We start from the raw sequence: 15594 nt of genomic DNA on the forward strand, positions 1-15594 counted from the left end.
TTGATGGAGGAGAACCCATCCCACTGTGGGTAGCATCATTCCTCAGAAAGGTGGTCCTGAGCTGTATAAAATGCTAACTAAGCATGAGGTATGGAACAGTCAGGAATCCTCACTGGTTCCTGCCTCAAGTTCCTGCTCTGACTTCTCTCTGTATTAGATTCAGACCCTGAAGTATGAGCCAAATAAATCCTTTCCTCCCCAAGTTACTTTTGAAGAAAATGTTTATCACAGCTCCTGAGTGAAACCAGAACTGTATGTAAAATAACTCACCCATGATTCCTGGGGCCTTTTCCTTCTGGGTCTGAGCTGTTCTCTATGATAAGGAAGGGCTGATGCTTAGTGACTGTAAAAGGGTTCTAGGGCTTTGTAGCTGCTATATTTTCCTGGAATCTAATGCTGAGTTCTAATGGCAGCCCTGCAAGCAGAGATGGAGAATCAAAGGATCCTATGTGGCCAGGCAGATGGACTGTTTGACCTATCACCTGATGTATCAGACAAGCTCAGGTCCACACAGAGGCAAGAACCTGACAAGGACCCATAACAACCAGGAAGAATGTCAGAGGTTAAAGACTGCCCTTGGAGCACACTAACTATAAAGAAGAAGTAAAGAAATGGAAGTGGAATGTTTAATTTTTGTTGTTGTTAAGCTAACTTTGGCCCTCTAGGACAGAGTCCTAAAGAATTCCTACTGCTGTTATCACCATTGCTATTCTTATTCCATTTCACATTTTCAGAACATCTGTCACAGCAATTGTGAATAATTTTAGCTTACTGGCATCTACTGTGGGGCAGGCTTGCCCTGTGCAGCCCTGCCTCCTTCAAGTGAAAGGTACAGGTTTTGAAAATATGATGTGCATATGACAGGGTACCAAGGAGGTGACTTAGGCCCTGCCTATACCGCTTGGTTTCCTGAGCTCCGTGGGTTATCCCATTTCAGAATCAGGGGAGAAGATGACAGCTGACAGCTTGAGTTATATGGGAGACTGTAGGACACTCTTTGTCTGAACCTCCTGCCCCAGTGTTGCATAGAAAATGAGAGAAAACTGTCCCAGCAACAAAAATGGAAAAAATCGCTGAAGAACATGATGGGGCACAGAGAAGTCATTGCAGCAAGTGTAGGTGACTAAAGGTAAAAGGAGTCTAGAAAAGTGGAGAACCAATTCGTCATTGGGCATCTAGCTGCACTAGAGGCAACACAGCCAGGCTAAATCTCTATATCAGCAAGACATACCGTGTCCTACAGATGGCCAGGAGGGTGACTGAGCCCAGTATGAAGGGCAGAGCTCACCAGGAGACAGGATTGCAGAGAGTCCAATATGGTGGCAGGTACCTGTAATCCCGGCACTTGGGCAACTAAGACAGAAAAAAAGTCTATGAATCAAGGCCAGGATGAGTTCAATGAGTACCAGACAAGCATGGGGTTATAAAATGAGTCTGTGTCTCGAAAAGAGAAGAAAATATGAATCACCTCCTGTCAGGCCAAGTGTATTCCTTTCCTGTTAGGAGCCCCAAAGGAAGCACATTCTACCACCAGCTCCTGCAACCTACCCCTTCATCAGAGCGCAAAAAAAGCAGCTGAGCGGGCTTTCAGGATTACAATGGTGCATTCAGATAAGAATCACCATGCATTTCCCAAACACCAACTCCATGAAAAGCAAATGAAGGAGCAACATAAAGCACCTCAACAGACAGAATGAACAGTCAGAGCTGACAGAACAAGGAGAAGAAGGGCAAGAAGAATCAGACAAAAGAAGACATTAGAAGTAACTTTCACATCTAAAAGAACTGAAGCTTAGTGTACTCACAAACAACAGCCAGTGTTATTTAAATAAGCAATGAGTTGGCAGAGTCAGGGCACAATTAGAGACCTTGGGAATGAAAAACCACTGCACACTGTCCTAAGATGATATGCCAAATGACTCCAGGGTTTGGGAAAGGGGGAGAAAGTGAAATGAGGAAACAGGAAACAGTGAGGGGAGTCCAGGGATCCAGAGACTTTGAGTCAGAAGCAGAGAAAGAAACCTGGGATACCATGATAGCCCAGGATAAAATTCAACTGAAGAGTGATCTACTGGCAATGCCTGGCCGCCCTGTAAAAAGTCAGTATTAGGGTGCCCTCCAGAGCAAATCCAGAGGACCATGAAGTCATAGGCCACCCAAGGAGAGAAGAGGGGATGATGACATGTCTGGAGAAAGCCAAGGAGGTAGTGGTGGGTTTCATTTGGGTGCAACTGAAGAAATGGTAAGCATATATTTTTCCAGGAACATTGTTCTAAAACTTTGAGAGGGTGTTAGTAAAACAATCCTTGAAAGTATAAATACACAGTTTAGGCTATCTGACAAAGAACAAGGAAATCACGTAAGAGATTCTGGCAGTACCAGGCAACATTGCTAAGAACACATCTAAGAACAGAAAGAAAGATTTATAGCTACATTCCTAGAAACCTAAGCCTGGTGGAACTCCAAATACACCATATATTTTAGACTTCATCTTTACAATATTTATTGCATTGTCTATTTTCTTTATTTTTTTCTTCTTTTCTATAGTTGAGCACACAACCAGAGGGCATAAGCATAAGCACCACACTGAGACTCTCTGCCCTTTCCTGCATCCTGATGGTGCCCGTCTTCCAGTTGATTGCGTCAGGTTTATGAAAGCTATGCGTCTCATAGTTGCTATCCGAACTTTCATTTTTCCATGGGGGTAGAATGTACCAAAATACCCAAATAATCCTACAAATATTGTTGCACTAACAAAGCAGGTCGTGCTCCTAGAACCAAGTGGGCAGCTGGTTGGCAATGTCATTGTTGGGTGATAGCTCATTCATCAGCATAGCATGTATGTACATACTTGGCATTGGCCCAGTGGTCTTCCTCTAGTGTACTAGATGGCATGTGGGCCATGGAAGAGTTAAGCACATAAGGCAGAGGATCATGTGAGTATATGTGAGATGTAAATAGTGAGACCACAGTCTTGGCAAATGAAGAAATGACAAAATCTACTGATTAAATCTCTGCCTTCCTGCCCCTATTTCTCCTTTTCTTCTCTCCTAACCCCTCCATCTCTCCTTACATTCATATGCACATTTATTCATCTTATGTGCTTAGGGCTCTCTGCCCTGTTTCCTGATAGGTTTTGCATCTTGGTGGGGGAAGCACAGGTGTCAGATGATGGCGCAGCTGACTGGGTCAGTGGTTAGGTGTTTAGGCGGTGGCATCTCGATGCCAACAAAAACCTTTCACTGAGCATTCATCAGTGCAGAAAAGCTGAGCAGCGCAGTTGGGGACAAAGCAGGGAGGGTTGTAGGGGCCCAGGATTGTAAGCCAGGGCTACTCTCATAGCCCTTCACACACACACACACACACACACACACACACACACACACACACCCGCCTCTCCATTTTCCAACTGCCACTTTGAGACAGGAGTGTGTTCAGAATTTAGTTCTTGCTGAATAAAAATAAACATTTCTAATTTGTAATTTTAAAAGAGGAGGAGACTTCATATTTCTCTCCCCACTGCAAAAATGAATATTGGTAAGTCAAGGTCTCTTCTTCATGGTTTCTCATTCCCGCTCCACTCACTTCTTTTCCTGGAAACCTAGCTACTTTTGTCCTAAGGAAACGCAGAAGACAGACTGTGGACTTTCAGAAAAGTAATGAGGACCAGAATTTATTGTGCATTTCTATGTGCTGAGTCCTGCATCAGATGCTAAAACAGATCATCTGTGGTCTGAATTCATAGCTGTCCCTCCATCTGTCACTGGGTCTCATCCTAAACAGAGGATTCTGTAAGGTGGAAGTGTGCTCACCGCACCTAATCTATTGCATCATAGTTCATGTACTGTTCAGGACGCTTGTCTATATCTGGGCAAAATCATCTAACACAAAGCTTATGCTATAATAAAGTGTGGACTATCTCATATATGCACATTAACAAGCTTCTTATAATCTTGGTGACGTGGGAGAACACAAGGCAGAACACTCAAAACCGCCAGCAACATTCATTGCCATGGCAAGCCCAATGGCCACTGTCCATCATCAAGAGTGACTCCTCCTCAGAGTCGAAGAAAAAGGTTCAAATTCAAAATTTTAAAACTAGTTTCAATTGTAGAGTTTAAAAATCAGAAGTCAAGGTGTGTTGTGTTGGGCACTGTCAGTACAGGCCTATCAAAGACAGATAATGAAGAGTCTATGTAGACAATGAAGCAAAGACTCAAAAATGTTAAGTAAATGATCAGGTCCTCAGCTCCTAAAAGATAGGAGACTCAAGTTCACACACAGATACACACACACATACATGAACAGACACACACACACACACACACACACACACACACACACACACACACAGACCCATCCTTCTTCACTACGCACTTTGAAATACGTGTTTACTTTCCTACCCTGATGGCCTGTGGTCCCAGGCTGCAGCTGGCTATTCCAATGCTGTGGTGCTAGGTGCCAAAAAGCTGTTTGCTTCCACTCTAATAAACATGTTTCTATTCATTTGTGAGATGGTGTGTTTGTTTATCTAGCAAGCTTCTGCTCTGCGAGTCTGGCCAGATCCTACGTTAACCCTCCGAAGACAAGGCTCTCTGAGCTCAGCCTCTGCCCAAGAGTCTGGGCTGCACTTCAGTCAGTGAGTCCTAGGCGAGGTGGTAGCTCTGAGAGAAGAAAACCCTAAGTGAGTGGGTGAGGGGCATAAATGGAACAGCTGCTTCATTATCCTAAGACAAATTTAGAGCCAATAAAAGGTGTTCAAGTGAGAAGACTAAAGAATGAAGATTGACAGTCAAAGAAACAGCCACGTTGGGTTTGGCCTCAGCACCAGGCCCACCTTTTGCAATATGGAGTCTCTTAATTCCAAAGCACAGCAAGGAACTCAGACCCCCTGCGAATCAATTCCTTGAGACACTGTTAGCTCTTCTTGATCACACCCCAGCACGGTGCTGTTTGCCCTGTCTCTGGTGGCTTACACTTAGTAGCTCATTTAACCTTTGTGTCAATGTTATATGTGGGACATATTTAGTTCTGTTTTATAGAGCAGGAAACTGAGGCACAGAGATGGGTTTGACCTGACCAATAGAACACATCTAGTAAGTGACTGACTGGTATATGAGCTCAGGGAGTTAACCTCAATATTACACAGGTTTCTGACCAAAGGCAGATGTGAGGCAGATGTGTGCAGGTACAGCCAGCCAGTTAATAGAAATTTTCATTTCAATTCTAGACAACTTAATGAGAAAAATGTGCAGTGGCCAAGTATCCAGGTCCTACACTTGGTCTCTTTCTGCTGTGTGGGCTTAAGTGAGTTTCAGAGTCTCTGAGAACCTTTGTGTAGAAAATGGGTTGATGAAAATATACTGTAAGACAAGGAAGGAACTAGGTAAAATCACAGACTGAGGGACTGGAGCTCATGTGCAGCTAGTGTCACCTAAAGACTTATTGTTTGTTAATGGCCATCACTGAGTATGCAGTGGCCTTGATACGAACTTTCAAAAGATGGAGGAAAAATCTAACCCAAGCAAAAATAAACATAGGAGACATATTCATTTGTTATAGATTCCAACTATCAAAAAATAAAATAAAACCATCATTACAGTTGCACTACCAGTAGAAGGCTGATGTCTAAATAGTAAGAGCAGTGAGGCCCCTGAAGAAGCATTTCTAAGGCCTGTTGTTATCAGATTTGTTAGGGTCAGAGAGTAGACCAAGCTGGGCTCATCCACCGTTCCCTAATATACCAATTAAAGAGACAAGTTACAACCAAAAGCAGAGAGAAGAGATTTATTCATTTTGGTCACATTGGATAAAGGAAAACATAAAGGGGTCCAGTGATCCCCAATCCATCTTCAGAGTCCCAACATGAAGTTTAGGTTTAAATAGATGGCATCAGACCGGGAGAGATGGGTCTGTGGGTGGAGCTCTTGCCGTGCAAGCATGAACTTGCATAAAAACGAGATGCAGTAGCACACATCTGTAATTCTATGCTATGCACACATCTATATATACATCTGGAATTCTAGTGCTCCTAGGTGATGATGAGAGGTAGAGACAGAATCCCAGAAGCTTGGGAGCTGACTGGCCTTCCATACACAGTAGCAAATAATAGACCTTGTCTCAGACAACATGGAGAGCAAGAATTGATATGCAGAGCTGGCTCCTGTTTCCACACACAGAACATATCATACACATACCTGCACATACATGCACAGGGGCATACACAGATATAATAACTAACTAACATTTAAACAATTAAGATATATGCACAGGTAAAAAATTCTGGTGGAGGTGTAGTCTCTTGCCCATTATTGCTTTTTAATTTCCAACAGTGGTCTGACAAGCAGTCAGAACAGTGAGAAATTTGTTCCAGAAAGATAAATTCCTCCTCTGCTTAGTAAAAGTTTCACCCTTTTCCTTCTCCCAGAGTGAGATTTCTAGGGAAATTTCAACTTATTTAGAAGACTATTCTTTCAGTTGTCTGTTAGTCAAAAGGAGGGGCATAAAGGACTCCTGCCAGGAAGGTTACAATAACGCATACCCTGCCACCACACAGTTGTAGGAATGCAGTGTCAGAAGTCAGCGGCAGCCCAGGTCACATCTGTGGCAGCTCTTCCCCAATGGGCACTCTACTAAGACATCACTGTGAGTCCCTAGCTAACAGACTTCCGAGTGTCACCTGGGTAAGTAAGTTTCCCTCAAAACGGGTACACACCCTGTACCCTACCCCCTTCCCTGCCACCTGCCTGGGAATAAAGGGCCTATTTACAGGCTTGTGCTGTGGAATCGCTCTCATCCTCATAAAGATGTAAGAGACTCCCACTTCTGGCAGGTGAGCTGCCCTGATTTTCTCTCTTCAGAGCCCTCCCTGCCATGCTGTCTATTTCTGGGACTTGAACTCTCCTCAGAGTCCTCTGCTATGCTGTTGACTATCTGTCTGTCTGTGTGTGGGATGAGTAATTCTTCTAATAAATTCCACATTCCTAACAATCTTTCTCAATGACCTTCTTAACCCCCATTGAGACCTTTCAACAGCCCCTTGGGCATCCCTGTGTTGGGCTCACTGAATGTCCCATCATTAGCAACACAAATGTTTGGGCTAGCTTTAGGAAGATGACTGGTAATATATGAAGAGATTCATTTTCCCCCACTCAAGATAGCTTTGACAATGCTTTACATCCTAAGTTAATGAATCAGTGTCTATTGGCCCTTCTCCTCTTCCTCCAGGGTCTAGGTTGAATATCCGCCATTAGCCCTGTTTTGGGGCCACCAGTACACCCAAGAAGATGCTGACACTCCTCTAACTCATTGCAAACTAACTGTGTCTGCATCCATTCACTTCTCCATAAAGTGGAAATGATCAGGGTCACATTTCCATCTTAAAAGAATCTTTTCAGTAGAAATGACATAATAAATGCAAAGTTGCACACAGCTCTTCAGAGAGAGACGGGTCTCACATCAAAGTGTATTGAAAACTGTCTATTTTCAGAGACTAGCATTCCAAATCGAATCATCTGTGTCCATCCAGTAGAAAGTGTAGACAAATGGCTTTGGAACTAAATCTAGCTTTGTTTAAAGGGGAAGTAGGGAAGACTATAAGGTACTGAACTGCTGTTTTCTGTGGAGTGCACATCTATGTATCAAATCCCAGGCCTTTGGTACAGGAGGATGCAGAGGCCTTGCAGAAACTCTGTTTTGTGCTGTTTTTTTTTTGTTTGTTTGTTTGTTTAGCTTTTGTCTAGTTTCCTGTTGGATAACCACTGCATTCACCACTGTAACTAGACCCTCAATGCAGTGCAGCTTCTTTTGGGAGGAGTTGGCAGCTGATGCTGGAAGGGAATCCATCAATTAAGGTCATCAACACAAGGGAAAGAAAGAACACATATTAATTGCCTTCTGTTTCAGGAAACACCTGGGAAGCCTTAGAGACAACAGATCCTCCATTTGAGCATTTGAGGTACATACTTAGTTAAGTTTGCAAGAACTGTAATTGACAGGTTGAGTAGTGGAAGTGGAGAGAGTAGTTCACTTTCATACCTCATATTATTCAGTCCACTTCTCAGTACTCCCCATACCCGGTACACAGAGAGCGGGGAGGCAGAAGGGTAAGAAGGAGGGAGGGAGGGAGGGAGGGAGGAAGGGAAGGAGGAAGGGAGGGGAGGATAAGATGAGAGAGGATAGGGAAGGAGGGAATGGAGTGGAGAGGAGAGAAGGGGAGGGGAGGGGAGAGGAGAAGAGGGGAGGGGAGGGGAGGGGAGAGGAGGGGAGTTAGTTCTTAGTCACAGGGAAACACCTACTGACTTGGTCCATGAATCTGCAACCCATTCCTGTCACAGTCAGAGAGCATTTAGTGGACATCTAGAAGAACTGGTTTGGTGAGTAGGCGCTATTTGCTATTTGCCCTTGGTCATGGCAGTGTAAGAAGAGGAGCTGTAAGAATTGACAAGAATCCCATGCCTGGAAATATCCTTCATCTGTTTGTGACCTGACAAGTCCACAGCGTTTCCATGATTTGCACCATATACTGAGATCAGGTCCTGCGGTCACGAATGCTTTGGGTCAAACTATATCTCCCCTCCTTTCAGGTAGTTAACTCCTGTTATCCTGTATGTCTTCCCTGGTAACTTCAAGGACAATGACAGTCATGCCTTTGCAAAATTCCCGCAAACCTTCATCATGCTTGCCCAGTGTTCAGATGCGTAATATTCCTGTTACGGCTGGAACATCACTGCAGCTGCCTCTTGACCCAATGCAATGCAAATGTCGCTGGACTCTGGAACATGCCCAAATACCAAAGCCTGCATTAGGATGGTTTTACTGTTGTGTAGCTCTCACTTTACGTCTCTGTTAGATGTCACAGGAGATACTATAAGAAAGAAACCACTGAGTCTTCCTTTTGCTTTTGAAGTACTTTGAAATTCCTAACACAGTTGAGAAATACGCATTTGTGAAACATTAGTAAGGCATTTAAATGAGGACTTACACATGCACGGTGAGTCTGGAAAATATGACTGGGTCCGGAAAATATGACCATGAAGAGAAATAATTAATTCAGCTATACTGTCTGTCTCATAGATGGAAAAAGGGAGGAGGAGGGATCCTCCAAATCAAATAACATTTCCTTCAAATATGAACTTGGAGTGAATAGGAGGAGAGTGACTTTTCCATTTGGTGCCTTAATTCCTGTCCGTCAGGCTTCCTGCTGATTCCAGCCTGGAGATGTGATTATCTATCACTCTTCTGGAATGAACAGGACCAGGTGCATCCCTGAGCATCTCTGCTCTCTTCCTCGCCTGCACTGTGATAAGCATGGCAGAGCTGGGGGCCATTGACAAGATTCACATTTTCAACTGATAAAGTGCCATTTACACACGCAGAAGGCAGTGGTGGGCTGTGGTGTTCAAATATTACACTCTAAGGGGAAATAGACCAGGGCTCTCAAACCTGGGGAGAATGATGGTGTTTCCCCCCCCCCCTCGTTATTAAAGAAAGGGGGAAAAAGAAGAAAGAAAAGGAGGAAAGAGGGCCAGTCCCACCTGCCATATTCATCAGTTCTCATGGTTAAAACTGTGGCACCCCAGCTTCACGTATGAAGAATTAACAGTAATTCTGGTTTCATGAATGTTCTTTCTCCAGAAATGTGTCTATTGGGGATTTAAGGAAAATTCCTAAATCAATTGGATACAGAGGTCAATATTTCTATTTTCTTTAATTTGAATTATCTATAAAAATCTGAGTTATTTATTTCACATTTTAAAGGTGAAAAGTTTCACCTCCAGATTTATTCAGTTCTTTCGATTCTAACACACATCTGGCCTGGGAGACCTGGGAGACAAGCCCTAGGCCAACCTGTGCAATCAGCCAACGATGCACTGGCTGCTTCAGGTCCATTATTCCACCGCGTCCCTAGCACTGAATCCAATCTTCAGGGATCACGGTGTGCTAAGCACCAGCATTGATGAGTTCCCCAGAATCATTCCTGAAATAGACTTCACACTCGAGGAAGCTGTGCACGGCCTTGCTCCCCACCTCCTACATCAGAGCTGAGAGGAGGAGAGAGCAGTGGAGAGAGGCTTGGGCAAATGAATAAAACTACGTATTCTTTGTATTTCCCGACCATTGTGACCAAGACAGTTGGAGGTTAAGTTACCTGGCCTAAGCTACAGGGCTAGGATTCAAACTGGCATATATCCGACTCCAGAGGGAAAACTCTTAAGCAGGAAGCAAGATGTCTCTCTTGATCAAAGCCAGCTGTCTGGCCAGCCAGCTGGCGCCAAGGCATCCTTCCCACCCCCTGACACCTAGCAAGGCTCAGAGGTCATCAAGACCTATTTATGGAGTTCCTGCTACAAGACAGGCACAGTTATGCAAAAGAGGGGGGAAAAAAGAAACACAGGCTGTGTACTGCATCCCAGGGGAGGCGACACACATAAAGATGAAAAGGAAAACACCAGAAGCAGGTGAACAAAGCCGGAAGAGAAGACACTGGACAGCCCCACCAGTTCCTCTGTCTTGTTATGGAGCCAGTGCTCCTGCAGCCGCCGCCTCACTGGTGTCTGTGTGCATGGCTGCTTCTGCCTCAGTACCTTTCCCTCAGGAGCAGATCTACATGATGATCATTTTGTCCACCCGCCCCTCTTCCCCCCACCCCAAGCTTCTAGACGCTACCACTTAAGCTCTGTCTCCATACACACTCTCATAGTGCACACATTTCTTCCATAGATATCGGCAATTACTTGTGTAGTGATGTGCTTACGTCCACCCCCTCCCCTTCCTTGTACTAAGGACCACAATGGAGGGGCCATTTCTCTCTTGCTTCAACTGTGAGCACAATGCTGCTAGCAGACAAACACACCATCACTAGATGTCTCTCCCCCAGAAGGCAACTTGCCCAGCAGTTTTCCTTGTTTCTATGCTACCTGCCTATTTTAAGACTCTTCACAGCTCTGAAATCCCTGCAGGAGTAGGCTTGTCTGCAATGGCTGAAAGGATCAACTGTGGAATGAATGTTGTTTCTCCAAGAGGACTGCAGCTGGAGTTCTGACAAAGCTCGGGGTTCTGATAACTCGTGTTCATGGACAAAACCGGTTGTAGATATGCGTTTGGCTCTTCCTTCCCATTTGGCTAACTTGGGCCGTGGCTCCTGAACTGCCAGCTTGTCACACATGTCATAGAGAATTGCTGGAAAGAGATGAATGAACAAGCCCCTTCACCCTATCATGTTACCTACTCTACTGCTCTGCCAGTCACCCACTGTATCACGTGGTCAGGGTCCTCTGTTAGGTAAATGCTTCTGAGCCAATTCCCAATTAATTTTTAGGATAGTCCAGCTCAGCAACTCAGGAAAAAAAAAAAAATCAGTTTGCAGGTGGGAAAGAGGTGCCCTGTCTTTCAGAATTCTCTAGTGATGAGGTCAGAGATCCCTGCAGATCAACTGTCCAAGGGACACAAAGAAAGGTACTCTAAGAAGTAGGGTGTCACAAGAAGGTAGTGCCTTCCCCATCAGTTGGAAGATGTGTCTGAGGCAAAGGCACCTGTGTTTGCTTTCCTAACTGAGCTAACTTGAAACACATGTCCTCCCTCAAAGTGCCTCTTCCTGCCTAGGAATTTTCCTACACTGCCTTCCAGACTGAGCAGAGCATTGGCCCCCCTCTCCAGATGAGTCATATGCCACCAGACACACCATCAGGACAGAAGTAAAACCTACATCAGGCAGAGGTGATAGAAGCAATAAACATCTCCAATAGTGCTGATAACCATGGAGGTCACAGCCAAGGGCATGCTCCACACATTTCTTTGAGACACTCTTGGGATGTTAGAAAGGATGTCAGTTGGGGAGCTAATCTGTTGTTGCAGGCAGTGTGGTCGCCTGTCTCCGATCTGCTTTCCCATTTCCATTCCCGTCCCAAGCCAGCCTTTGTCTACCGTGACCTGAACAAGAGCACTCTGCTAACCCTGTCAGATATAACCAGCTCCAACAGTGCCCCATTCATTCTCTCTTCACCTTGGAAATGCCCTGTGAACACAGAGGTGAGTACCATGGTCTTTATGTCTGGGTCATCTGATGATGACTTTCTCCAGGGGTCACTTAGAACAGGAAGATGATATAGACGCATCTTTAGACCCAGATTTTCTTTCTTTTTGCAGCTGTGTTGGAGATGTTGTTTGCTTCTTGGCAGTGAGTATCTGGAGCAGATGGCCTTCAAGTCAAAAGGCTAGATCTCTCTCCAATTATATTTTTCTTCAATTCCATTTCCTTTGACCTGGTCATTTCTGAAAGACCAAACATCCTTTTAACATCCTTTCTTCTAAGCTCACAATGAACAACAAACTAAAAACAAACGTCTTGAATAGCAGTATGGAAGGTCTCCTTTGGAGGCATCAACCTTGACCAACCATGGGACAAGGGCTGATTCTTCAAATGCCCCTCAACTTAGGAGGTATGAGCAAGAAGGGACCACAGCCATGGTGGTATTTTAGCATCCACTCAGAATGAGTGGGCTCGGATTCCATAGATATTCCAAGTTTTGTGTGTTGTTGCTGGTGCTGGTGTTTGCTTTGTTTATTTTGAAGATGTCAAGATGTTAACACTGTGCTCAAAACAGCTTCTTAGATTCTTCAACTCCTGAGTCCTGAATCACTGTAGTTGTTATTTGGACCCAACTATTTACAGATGTCAGTCACATTCACACTACTTTCTTATACAAAGCCTTCAAGGAACTCTGGAAGCAGGACAGGGAATGAAGAGTTCTGCACTCCAAAAGAAAGAAAGGGTCTGCGCATTTTCTGTCTCCAAACGCAAACAAGCAAAAAAAAATTAAACACTCTCTTCTGGTCCCACAATCATTCCTAGAAGTCAACATTGCCCTCTGGGAACTAAAAAGTGGCCCAGCAATGTCTCATCACAGAGTATAGGAGTGTTCCTGTGCTGTGCACTCAGGGAGAGCTTTACAAAGTACAAGAGATACTACGATCTTCTCTCTTTTCAGGATACAAGGAAAGAGGCTGAGGATGTTTGTATAACTGTCATTGCTGTTCAACAATGTATGCCTTCAGCCATGGGATATGGTAGTACATACTGAGAATACCAGTATTCAAGAACTGGGGACAAGATGGCCACTTAGCATATAAGCATACACCTGCAGGGACACAGAAATGTCAAGACTGATAGGTCTAAAGATGAATGTTATTCTGAGTTATCACAGGAAATGGAGGGATTGGGGCCATAAGGGCAATTTTGCTCCAAATCTGAGACTTACCAGTGTTTGTTGATCAAATCTGATCTTAGCAGGCAATGATGCACAGGTCAGGCATGCAATACCATCATAAAGATCATCACTGGTCAAGACAAAAAACTCTCTTGTCTATGGCTCAGAACAGTTACAGGGAGAATGAGGCTCACAGGAAGGAAGCCTGTGGAAGACACCTTTAGCAGAACTTGCACATTGTCTGTCACAGTCATTGAGGCCGTGAACATGACTGGAATCTAGGGAGATGTCTCATTCAGTAATGTGATTGCTGCACAAGTGTGAGAACCTGAGCTCAGATTCCCAGCATCCATGTAAAAAGCCAAGTGCTCACATGTAAAAGGAAAACATGGCAGCAGAGGTCTATAACACCGTGAAAGAAGGGTAGTGGCAAGCAAATCCCCAGAACTCAGTCATCGGCCAATTTAGGTGAACTGATAAGTTCCAGGTTCATTGAGAATTTGTCTCAAAGAGTAAGGTAAAGTGATTGAGGAAGACAGCTGCTGTTGACCTCTGGCCTGTGCACATGCATGTACACACCCACACAACAATATCCACAAATCATGCCTGTACACAGGAGCACACACACACAGGAGCACACAGAACAAGGATGGTCCCCAGGAAAGATAGAGTGAGTGGGTTCTCAAAGACATTGTTCATTTGTACAACAGGAATTTGATTTTATAATATCTAAATATTTTTTCTTCCAAGGTGAATAATGGGAATTGAGAACAAGCATTTAAAGGGAAACAATCTTTTCTATGGTAGAACCATAGCTGAACCATTTCAGAGACAAAAATTTGCAAAAGATATTTGGGAGTCATTACCAGGCTGGCCTGAAAACCTTGTTTAAAATTTGACCTCGGCTTTAAAAGATTATTCAGTTAATGGATAAGGTTCCGTGTCTGAGTCTTCTTCAAAGATTCCTCTGACAGTGACTGGTATCCATGTCAGATCCCAGGCTGGAAGAACACAGAAAACAGGACATAGGTGAAGGAAGTTACAGCCAAACCTAGTAACACATGTACACTTGGATTCCACTACCAGATCTGTTACGTACTCAACATAGCCACGGGTGGTCCATAATATCTGAGTCCGGAATTCCATGGGTAAAACTGTTACAAGCCTATGAACATCCTAACATTGCTTCTGCATTTAAACAAAAATGATCCTAGTGTCATATCTATTGGAGTAAATACTCAGTGTGACTGAAAAATGGGCAACTGATAATCACCTGATGGGTACGTGAGTAGAAAAATCTAGTGCTCAGCAGCCTGGGACATTTTTGTCATTGATGTTTTTATTTTTTCATACCATAACCCCCTCCCCTTTCTCTAAAGATAGTCTCCTATCCTTTCTACATGCTGGTGAGGAAGACCCGGAGAACACAGGGGAGTGCCATCTGGGAATGATCTATTATCCATACTCAGCATGTTCCTGGAAACCTGTTGTCCCCAAGAGAACAGGTGAAAGCCCGGCACTGTCAGAAAGTGGGGAAAGCACTCTGCTGAATATTTTATTAATGGTATTAAGATTTCTTTGCGTCAGTCATTAATCATTAGGTCATATGAAAGGCTTATGTTTATTCAGAGAGAATAATAACTCACCACACTAAGGGCTGTGATTTCTCACTGGCCAATAGAAATACTAGGTTGCTATACAAAAGAACAGTCTTTTGCTTTGTCTTTTGTTTGTTTGTTTTTGTTTTTTTGTTTTGTTTTGTTTCTTATGTATTTCAACCTAGGCCAGTTAGTTGATTTAACTCTTATTGAATGCCTTTGATGGAAACAAATACAATTTTATCTCTCCTGTGGCAAGCTCCCAATGACAGCAATAATGATAAAATAGCAAGAACCATCACCATTTGTTGGCCACTGATGAGCACCAGTCCTGTGTTAAGCACTTTGTACTCATTATCTCAATCGTCTTATTTATTTCTCATCACCACCCTATGAAGTATACACTAGTGTGATCCCCATTTGGTAGAAATTGAATTCTGAATTTGAGTAACTCTCCCAAGGTTAAGCAGTGAGGACCGGTCTAGTCTAGCAAAAAAAAGATAAACTGCTTCCCAGATAAAAATTCCATTTTAGATTCTTAACTTCATATAAGCAACCATATTTCTATACACAACCTGTATGAGACAGGACAGCAGTAGCCACTCAACTTTTATTTCCTGTTCTCACTTCTGATGGATTTCTATAGATAGTAGTACCATGGAGGGAGCTAAGGAAAAAAAGAATGAAAAAAAAAAAAAAAACCCACAATTTACAATGCTCACCAGTTCCTAGGGCAGTCAGCTGATTAACCAAAAGCTCTGAACTCGGCTGAAGCTGCACTGTGCTAT

General features: G+C 43.8%; 1 protein-coding gene across 2 annotated transcripts in view; it reads right to left on the minus strand.

Moving 5' to 3' along the window:
* Ntm (neurotrimin) overlaps window positions 1-15594 on the minus strand; it is a 421328-nt gene that overhangs the window by 265350 nt on the left and 140384 nt on the right. The window lies entirely within an intron of this gene.

This window comes from Peromyscus eremicus, chromosome 7, assembly GCF_949786415.1.
Source record: "Peromyscus eremicus chromosome 7, PerEre_H2_v1, whole genome shotgun sequence".
NCBI classification, from domain to species: Eukaryota; Metazoa; Chordata; class Mammalia; order Rodentia; family Cricetidae; genus Peromyscus; species Peromyscus eremicus.